The sequence below is a fragment of the Cupressus sempervirens genome, chromosome 6, assembly GCF_028749045.1.
Source record: "Cupressus sempervirens isolate cs-2001-9-10 chromosome 6, ASM2874904v1, whole genome shotgun sequence".
NCBI lineage: Eukaryota > Viridiplantae > Streptophyta > Pinopsida > Cupressales > Cupressaceae > Cupressus > Cupressus sempervirens.
The window spans coordinates 70,279,486-70,289,572 of NC_143123.1; the positions used below are offsets into that span (position 1 = coordinate 70,279,486).

The 10,087-nt window shown below is 33.0% G+C and overlaps 1 protein-coding gene across 1 annotated transcript in view; it reads left to right on the forward strand.

Annotated features, from left to right (window-relative positions):
- LOC149551188 (uncharacterized) overlaps positions 1-10,087 on the forward strand; it is a 167,041-nt gene that overhangs the window by 156,424 nt on the left and 530 nt on the right. The gene's annotated exons all lie outside the window — the stretch shown is intronic.

Consider the following 10,087-nt stretch of genomic DNA (forward strand, 5'->3'; position numbering starts at 1 on the left):
ATCCACCACTATGCTTTTCCTTAATCAAATTAACTCTCATATAACTTCTAGGGATACATAATTGAATACCTTTAAATAACATACCTTCTTGAATGAAATACTCATCATAAATTTGGTGCTCTGCACTCTCTCCATACCTCAAAAAAATCAGGGTCAATATCATACAACTCTTTCATTTCATCAAAACCAAGCACTTCAACTTTCATCTCAGTCAATAAAGAACAACTTTTGCTCAGTACATCAAAAACTCTCTATTATTAACTCCACTCTTATGCTTGAGAACAAATGTGAAATTTTGCAAGTAATCAACCCACTTCATATGTCTCTGATTCAATTTATGTTGACTTCCCAAGTATTGTAAAGCTTTATGATCAGTATACAACACAAACTCCTTAGGAATCAAATAATGTCTCCACTTCTTCAAGGCTTGAACAATAGCATAAAACTCTTGATCATACATAGAATATTTTCTTTTAACATCATTCAACTTTTTCCTAAAGAAAGCAACATGTTTACCTTCTTGACTCAATATAGCTCCTACTGCACTACCACTTGCATCACATTCAACTTGAAATACCTTATTGAAATCAGGCAAAGCCAACACAGGTAACTCAACAACTTTTTGTTTCAAAATCTCAAAACTCTTATCAGCTCCATGTGTCGACTTGAATTCCTTTTTATCTCCCCTCATTGTCTTTGTCATAGCATTACAAATAGAACTAATATTTCTTATGAACTTTCTATAGAAACTAACCAAATCATGAATAATCTTACCTCACCCACATTCTCAAGTGTAGGCCACTCCAAAATTGCTTTAACCTTCGCAGGATCCATCTTCAAACCATCAGCTAAAATCACAAATCCCAAATATACAATCTCCTCTTGCATAAAAGAACACTTCCTCAAATTAATCATCAAATTTTCCTCTTTAAATCTCTGTAATACTTGTCTAATATGCTCAAGATGTTCTTCCTTAGTCTTACTGAATATTAGAATGTCATCCAGATAAACAATCACAAACTTACCCAAGAATCTTTTCAAAACTTCATTCATCAACCTCATGAAGGTACTAGGTGCATTAGTCAAACCAAAAGGCGTAACCAACCATTCATACAAACCATCTTTTGTAGACTTTGAAAGCAGTCTTCCATTCATCACCTTCTCTAATTTTGATCTGATGATAGCCACTCTTTAAATCAATCTTGGTAAAATACTTTTCTCCACTCAAACAATCCATTATGTCATCCATGCTCGACATAGGAAATCTATATTTCACTTTGATCTTGTTGATAGCCCTAGAATCAGTACACATTCTCCATTCTTCTTAGCTGTTAATATAGTAGGTACAATACATGGACTCAAACTTTCTCTAATCAAACCTTTCTACAACAATTCATGCACTTGTCTATTAAGTTCTTCATTCTCTGTAGGTGTCGATCTATATGGTGCTTTCTTTGGTAAACCAACTCCAAGAATCAAATCCATACAATGACTTATACTTCTCATTAAAGGTAAACCATCAGGTATATCCTCTACAAAAATCTCTTTATACTCCTTCTGTAATTCTATAATATCTTCTAGTACTCGCCTACCACTATTTGTTGTCACTCGGTCATTACTACCAATACTCAGTCCTCTAGGAACTATAGCAAAATAAACTTGATTCTTTTTTACTTCCTTTTCAAATTGTTTTTCATTAACCATGCAAATTTTCACAGTAGTACAATTAACTTCATCTAGACTTTTGATCAAAGGCAACAATATTTGCATCTTTCCATTGACCCAAAGAGTATGTTGATTCAATCTTCCATCATGTATAACATATCTATCATATTGTTAAGGTCTACCCAATGAAATATTGCAACAATCCATAGGCATAATATCACACAAAACTTCATCAAAGTAATGTCCAATCTTGAACTTCACAAGGCATTGCTCACTTACCAATATCTTATACTCATCTTTGATCCATGAAACATGATAGGGCTTGGGATGTTTCAACTTCTACAATTGCAACTTTGTAACTAGCTCTTCCGATGCCAAATTTGTAGAACTTCCACCGTCCATGATTACCTTGCAACATTTTCCAGGCATCTTGCATCTGGTCTTGAAAAGACTTCTTCTAAGAATAGGTTCCTCATCACTTCCATTATTACATAGGGTTCTTCATACCATCAGATTTTCTCCAACCTTAGGTCCACTTGGTGAACTCTCAAGGTCTCCTTGAAACACAACATTTCTATTATTTTGTCCACTTTCAGAAGATCTGCATTCAAAAGATCTATGTCCCTCTTTACCACATTTGAAACAATTACCATGAAAAACACTTCTAGAATAAGAATTACCACTTTCTCGGTAAGAACTGGTACCTCCTCGGTAGGGATCACCAACTTTCCACTTAGTCTTGTCTTTGTCATCATTCTTCCATTCAGATTTGCCTTTATCTTGCACAAAATTGTTAGATCTGCTACCTTTACCATAAGATCTACCTCTGCCTCTCTAGAATCTACCACCTCTACCTTTTTGTCTTTGTTCATGCTTCTTTGTCAAGATCTCCTCAGCCTTCAAGGCATATTGGTATGCTTCTTCCACACTTTCCAATTTCACAAAACTTATTTCATCTTGAATTCCAAATCTCAATCTATTTATGCACCTTGCAATTTTCTCAACATCATTATCCACATGTCCAGATCTAATGTCCAATTTATAGAATTCCTCAGTATACTCCTTCACACTCATGTCTCTTTGTCTCAAATTTTGCATCTTTCTCAACAAGCTAACTTGGTAATCAACAGGGAGGAATTTGTTGTTTACTTTGTTTACCATCTTCACCCAAGTTATGATCTTGTCCTTTCCTCTCCTTTGTCTACTAGTTTGCAAATGTTCCCACCACAGCGAGGCATGACTTTTCAACCTTGTAATTGCAATCTTCACCTTCCTATTATTAGGAGTGTTTTCATACTCAAAGAAATTCTCCATTTCAAAGATCTAATCCAACACAACATTGGTGTCCAATTTTCCAACATCAGGAACAACTTCTACAGTAGGCTTTGAATTTTCCCTAGACAACACTCTCAATAACCTTGCTTCATCTTGATCTTCTTTAGGTTCTGGATTATTGTTTGGTGCTACTATTTCATCATCACTTACATCATCAATATGTGCTCCTCTCCTCTGGGTTATTTCCACAACATATAATCTGACGGCAATCTATCTCAATGTATCCAATATTGCATTATTAGCATTTCCTCTACCTCGAACCATCTTTACAAATCAAGTTCCTACAAGATCGTAATCTTTTGCAAGTTATAGGTCAAATCTACAACCCTACAACCCAATTCACTTAGGGTTCTACACAATCCAATTACCAAAAGGATGAACCTCATGCTCCAATACCACCTGATGAAAGGAAGAGAGAGAACAACTAGGGCCAAAGGTACACCTAGCTATCTAAACCACCCTGCAAGAGTTAACATAGCAGAAAACACAACACAAGAACAACACGAAGGAGAGAGAGAGAGAGAGAGAGAGAGAGAGAGAGAACAAGATGTTTTTATATTCATCAGATAATCAACATACATGCCCAGCTGTAAGGCCTTCTGGGTTATAGCCAATTAACAAAAAATAACTTTTAGATTCATGATCTAACTTTAAGTTTGCACTACTAGACACATATCACTTCCTTTCTTGCTCTCTATTCTACCAATCTACCTAAAATTCAATCCTAGACCTCCTTAAATACTTTTGTGGTCACAAGTCATCTTATCACAAAATTAAATCTTATGTTAAATGCATGTGTAGCCACAAATTGGCTCACATTAGATATTAACTACCTATACCAAAATTAAATGCAAGCAAGATCAGCCCAAACTGGAATAAGACACCTATAACTCGACAAAAATATATTTCACAAAAAATTGGCACTTGAAAACCACACAAGCTTGACATCCAAAGAGTCACTCGACATCAACTAAAAACTCGGCATCCTTCAATGTTTGGAAACCATAGATGACTCGACAACCAAAGGATCACTCAACAACCAAAGGAATCACTCGGAAGCAACTAAGAACTCAACATTCACTAAATGCTTGGCAACAACTAAATGCTCAACACCCACTATGAACTTGGCACCAAATGGCAGAATGAACAAAGAGCAGGATTACAAGGCAACCCAGGATGCTCCTGCATCACCTCATTACCAACAAAAAATTGTCTTGAACAACATCTCCTTAAATAGTCATTTTTGTGCTTCTAAATTATGTCACTTAATCATAATTGTCGATCTCAAATTTTATCAAATACAGTGTCTCTAGCTACTTATAAAGTAGAACTTTGTGCACATCCTTGTCCTTCTTAAATCTCTATCATTAGATCCTTATTGAATTTTCTCATTCATTGATATTGTAACAAACTTTGACTCACACCTTTGAACATCTCAAACATTTCATATTTCCATCAAAAGTCAGCTTCAGATTAGATCTTTACACTTTTGTTTTTCCAGTCATTACTCCGGGAAGATAACATTTCACTCGGGTAATATAGTACTTGGTCAATACTAGACTTTCTTGGGTAATACTAAACTTCTTTACTCTACCAACTTCTTAGTGAACACTATAGTCACTTAGTGAACACTATTTTCCTTCTTTAACCTTATCACTCTATTAAGCTTGTGTAGCTCAATACATTACAATATTACATAATTGTAAAATAATCAAACCAACATTACATTATCACTATCCAACGCAGTCAATTGCCCATTGAATAATATACTTGTTAACTTTGACTTTAACATACTTTCTTTGAATCCTTTTCATTAATCAAATGACACGACACTATATTGAATTAGCATAATGTCTAGCAAACTAGGACTTGACATAAATGACAACATAACAACTAATATGACTCTTTTGCATATATTCATAGCATTACTAATTATATTATTAATTGGGGCTAACAATATCTCCCTTTGGTATTGATGGCAACACATAACATATGATTTTACATTACAAAACATTATATAAAATCAAATGTATGTATAGTCAATGAAATAATTTTGTAGCTCTTTGTCTTCATCATCAAGTTCTCTGTAATTCAGTTTGTGCCTCTAACAACAACAATCTTCATCAACATTTATCCCCATTAAGATATGACCTCTGTTTCAATTCAACTTCATCTTCATGCCTACTCTCCCTTTGGCATAGCAACAATACTTTTGATGATCTCCCATTTTTTTTACTAATTCTCTCCCCTTGTGGGGCACATCTCTTCCTTGGGTAATATCCTCCTTTCCTAGTCTCTCCCCCTTGACAATAATGTCAAAGGTCATTATAAATCTCAATATGAAACTTATAAAATCTTGTAGTTATCTGTGTACCTAGTGAATTTTGGATAGGGGAAGTACCCCCAGTTTACCTCATAGATACTCAAAATAATCCTTAGGCAATGGCTTAGTAAATATGTTTGTGATTTTCTCTTTTGATTTCACATATTCAAGCCTTACTTATTTCTCTTGTACTTGTTCCCTCAAATAATGATACTTGATTCATATGTGCTTTGTTTTTGCATGCATCACCATTTTTTTTGAAATATTTATTGCACTTGTTGTTATCACAATGAATAGTAACAGGCTCAATTATCTCTTCTTGCATACCTTCTAACAATGTTTAATCCATACAATATTAGAATAATTGATTGTAGCAACAACATATTTAGCCTCAGTAGTAGATTGTGAAATACAACTTTATTTCTTTCTTATCCATGCTATCAATCTTTCTCTTAAAAAGAAAGTTCCACCACTTATGCTTTTTCTACCATAACTTCTAGCCCAATTAGCATCTATGTAGACTTTAAGATTAAAGTCATCATCTTGTTTGTACCATAGGCCATAATCTTCAGTTCCTTTTAGATATCTAAATATCCTTTTAACAACAGTCATATATGTCTCCTTTGGATTAGATGAAAACCTTACAACTATACCAGCACCATATTCAATGTCTAGTATACTATGTACAACATACTATAACTTACTCGTCAATCACATATTTGTATTGTGTCTCATTTACCTCTCCAGTAGTATCTTCCTTTGATAATTTCACTCAAGTCACCATAGGTGTACCGACTAACTCAGAGCCATCCATCCTAAATGTCTTCAAGATTTCTTTCCAATAGTTAGATTGAGTCATATATATACCTTTCCTCATTTGACGAACTTGTAATCTAATAAAAAAATTGATTTCACCAAACATTGACATCTCAAATTATGTACTCATTTGATCAACAAATATCTTCCATAATATGTCATTTCCTACAAAAATTGTCATCAAAAAATATTTCAATAATCAACACCATACTTTTAAATTCACATTTCAAATATAGAATATCATTCTCACTTGTTCTAGAAAATCCAAACTTAATAAAATATTAATGTAACATTTCATACCTTGCTCTTAGTGCTTGTTTTAGTCCATACAATGCTTTGTTTAGTTTACAAATCATGTTTTTTTTATCAAGTTGAACGAATCCTTCAGGTTGTTCAATATATACTTCAACAATGTATATTTGAAATCCGTTTGATAAAATTTAAATTTCTTGTCGGTAGCATTAGCCAATAATGTTCTTACACCTTCTAGTATTTCCACAGTTACAAAAGTCTCACCATAATATATTCCTTCTTGTGCATAACCTTTGCAAGCAAATCTTGCCTTGTTTCTTCTTACTTCTCCATTCTCAATCAATTTATTTTTTAAAATCCATTTGATTCCAATCACATTCTTATCTATGGGTATCTATACTAATGTTCATATATTATTCTTCTCAATCTAATCAATCTCTTCATTCATAGCATTTATACAATTCTCATTGTCTAATGCAATCTTAACTATTCTTGGTTCAAAATCATCAATTAAAAGGTATTGTCTCTTAACTTACTTCTTTTATGTACTCCAACACACTCATCTTTAATAATTTGTTTAGGGGAATGCTTCTTTCTCACATATTTCACCAATATATATTTAATTATTTGATTTTCAAAAATTTCTCCACTCAGTAGTGGTTGAACTCCATGCTTGACTTGTACTGCCTGATGCTTAGGTAAAGCTTTCTGTAACTAGGGTGTCATTGATTGATTCTTAGTAAAGTTCTTGGGAAGCGTATTAGGTGCCTCTTCACATATATACAAACTTGTTGTAATCTTTAGGTTCCTTCTTGCTCTCCACATTGTTCTTTTCTACAAACTCATCAAATCTTACATTTGCACTTTCAATCATCTTGTTAGTAGCTTTGTTCAAACATTTATAAGTTTTTCTCTTAGATGAATAACCAAGGAATAAACCTTTGTCTCTTTTAAAATCAAATTTGTCATTCATTGCATCCTTGTGAATATAACACCTACTTCCAAAGATTTTAAAATAACTTACATTTCGTATATGACCATACCAAAGCTCATATGGTGTCTTGTTTGTTCATTTCTTCAATTGAACTTGGTTGAGAGTATAAAAAACAATACTAATTGCTTCTCTCAAAAATATTTGAGCAATCTCTTTTTCAGTCATCAGTGTCCTTGCACAATCCGTAATAGATACATTTCTCCTTTCAACAATCTTATTTTGTTGTGGTGTCCCTAGTGCAGATAATTGTTTCTTAATACCATTCTCAGCACAAAAGTTAATGGATTCAATAGAGATAAATTCACCACCTCTATAACATCTTAAACATTTCAAAGATTTTTCAGTTTCTTTCTCCACTCTAGCTTTATACCATTTGAACATATCAAAAGCATGTGATTTCACTTTCATGAACATAACAGTCATCATTCTAAAATAGTCATCCACAAACAATATGAAATATGTATCACCAAAGTAACTACCAACACCTATTTGACCACATTGATAAGTATTCATGATCAAATCCAGGATATCATTTTAAGGGTGTGTTTTGCTTGGAAAACTAGATTTTTTCATCTTACTGAGCTGACATTCTTTACACATAGCATTTTTAGGTTTTTGCAAATTCGGTAAGCCTCTTACTTTTTTCTTTTTACTGACTTTTACCATGTTTTCAAAGTTTATATGACACAATCTTTTATACCATAACCATACATCCTCAACTTTAGCAAATAAGCATGTCTCAATAATAGGATCAATATAGAATAGGTTACCTATGGTTTGCATTCCAGTTCCAATCATATTTCCTTCATCATCAAAGATCTTGACTTCTATGTTCTGAAATTCCAATTTATGTCCTGAATTATTCAATTGAGCAACACTCAAAAGATTACGTTTTAGTCCCTGTATCTAGTATGCATCACCACTTTTGATCTCATCATTCAACATTAGTGACCCTTTACCTCTCATCGGACATGGAACATCATTACCTATCTTAGCAATTCCACCATCATTAATTTCTTCAAATTTATCAAACTTGCTTAGATCACCAGTCATGTAATGTGAGCATCCACTATCTATATTCCATGAATCATTCTTTCTAACATGTGAAATAAGGTTAGTTTCACTTTCATACCTTTCTCCATTGGGATCTTCCTTGATTGCAACATATACCATCTCAACTACTTCCTTTTCTTCATCAGCAATGGACTAGGTGTGCTCTTCTTCAACAATGTAGAATGATTTCTTCCTTTTGTCTTTGTAATCCCTATTCTTTCTATACTTAAAATCCTTCTTGTCATTTATGTCACTCTTACTCTTGTTAAGACATTTAGCAGCAAAGTGACCAATTTCATTACGCTTGAAACAAATCAGGGGCAATTTACCTTTGTATTTACCTTTACCTATTGACAACCTTCTTGCAAGCAATGCTTCAAGTTCATCGAAATCATCTTCAAATTTAGATTCACTTTCTTCCTTACTTTTCTTTTCTTTCTTGAAGTTCCAATGGTTAGTGAAGATTTAAAATCATTTCCAATTGTAACCATACTATTTTCATTATTGCTCAATTCAAATATAGTCAACTAACCAACTAAATTGTCGAGTGCGAATACATTACGGGAAATAGCTCTCACTTCTTGAATTGTAGAAATTTTGATAGCATAAAAAGAAGAAGAGTTTTGAGAACTTTACTTACAATTTTAGAGTCACTAATAGCTCCTCCAACAACTTTGATTGCACTCGCAACTTCTTTAATTTGGTTACATATTGTGTATCATTCTCACCTTCTTTTATTCTCGTGCCATCATACTTTCTCTAAGACTTTCAATTTTATCTCTCCTTACATTATCATCTCCTCCATATACAAGTTTCAATTTATCCCATACGTGTTTGGTTGTAGTGCAAATCTTGATATCATCAAACTCAACATCATTGAGTGCAAAAGCAATCTCAATCATCGGGATATTGTGATTCATCTTCTCATTTATTTCCTCCACAATCAAAGGACCAGTAGGGGTTAGTATATTCATGTTCCAACCAATGTGTGACATTATCTCCAATTTCAGATAGATGTAGCTTCATTATGTCTTTCCATGATGACAAATTATCTTTGTTCAGTCGTGATACCTATCTCTTATACATCTTGTGATCTTTAGCTCAATTTTATTTAAACTTCTTCCTCTAAGAATTGTGCTCTAATACCAATTGTTGGATAATTGAGCGGGGAGGAGGGGGTTAATCAGTCATGTTTAGTTATCCTACAACCCCTTCAAACAATTTCAGTACCAAACAACAAAAACAATCACTTGATTTCCTTATTCAACTAATCAATTAACTTTCTCAATCATTTTACTCCAATCTTATATCTCATTGTTTCATTATAACTAACTGATAGTAATGTAACTTAGTTATTACCTATCATTAACTTATTTGTTACCAAGTTGTAGTAAAATGAAGATAATGTTAGAGTAATAAGATATTGCCTTATTAATTAAATTATTTTTATTTAATTATTAGGTCACTTATAATCTTTAGTTCACTTAAGCTAAACTTTAGACATATAATAATTAATTCTTCTATTAATTATTATTATGCAACCTAGGTTAGTTACTTGTTAGGGTTTTGATCTCATTTTATAAGGATTGATCTCTTTGTAAGTTTATTAGTTCACTTTTGATAATAGCAATCTTTTTCTTGCTCATCAA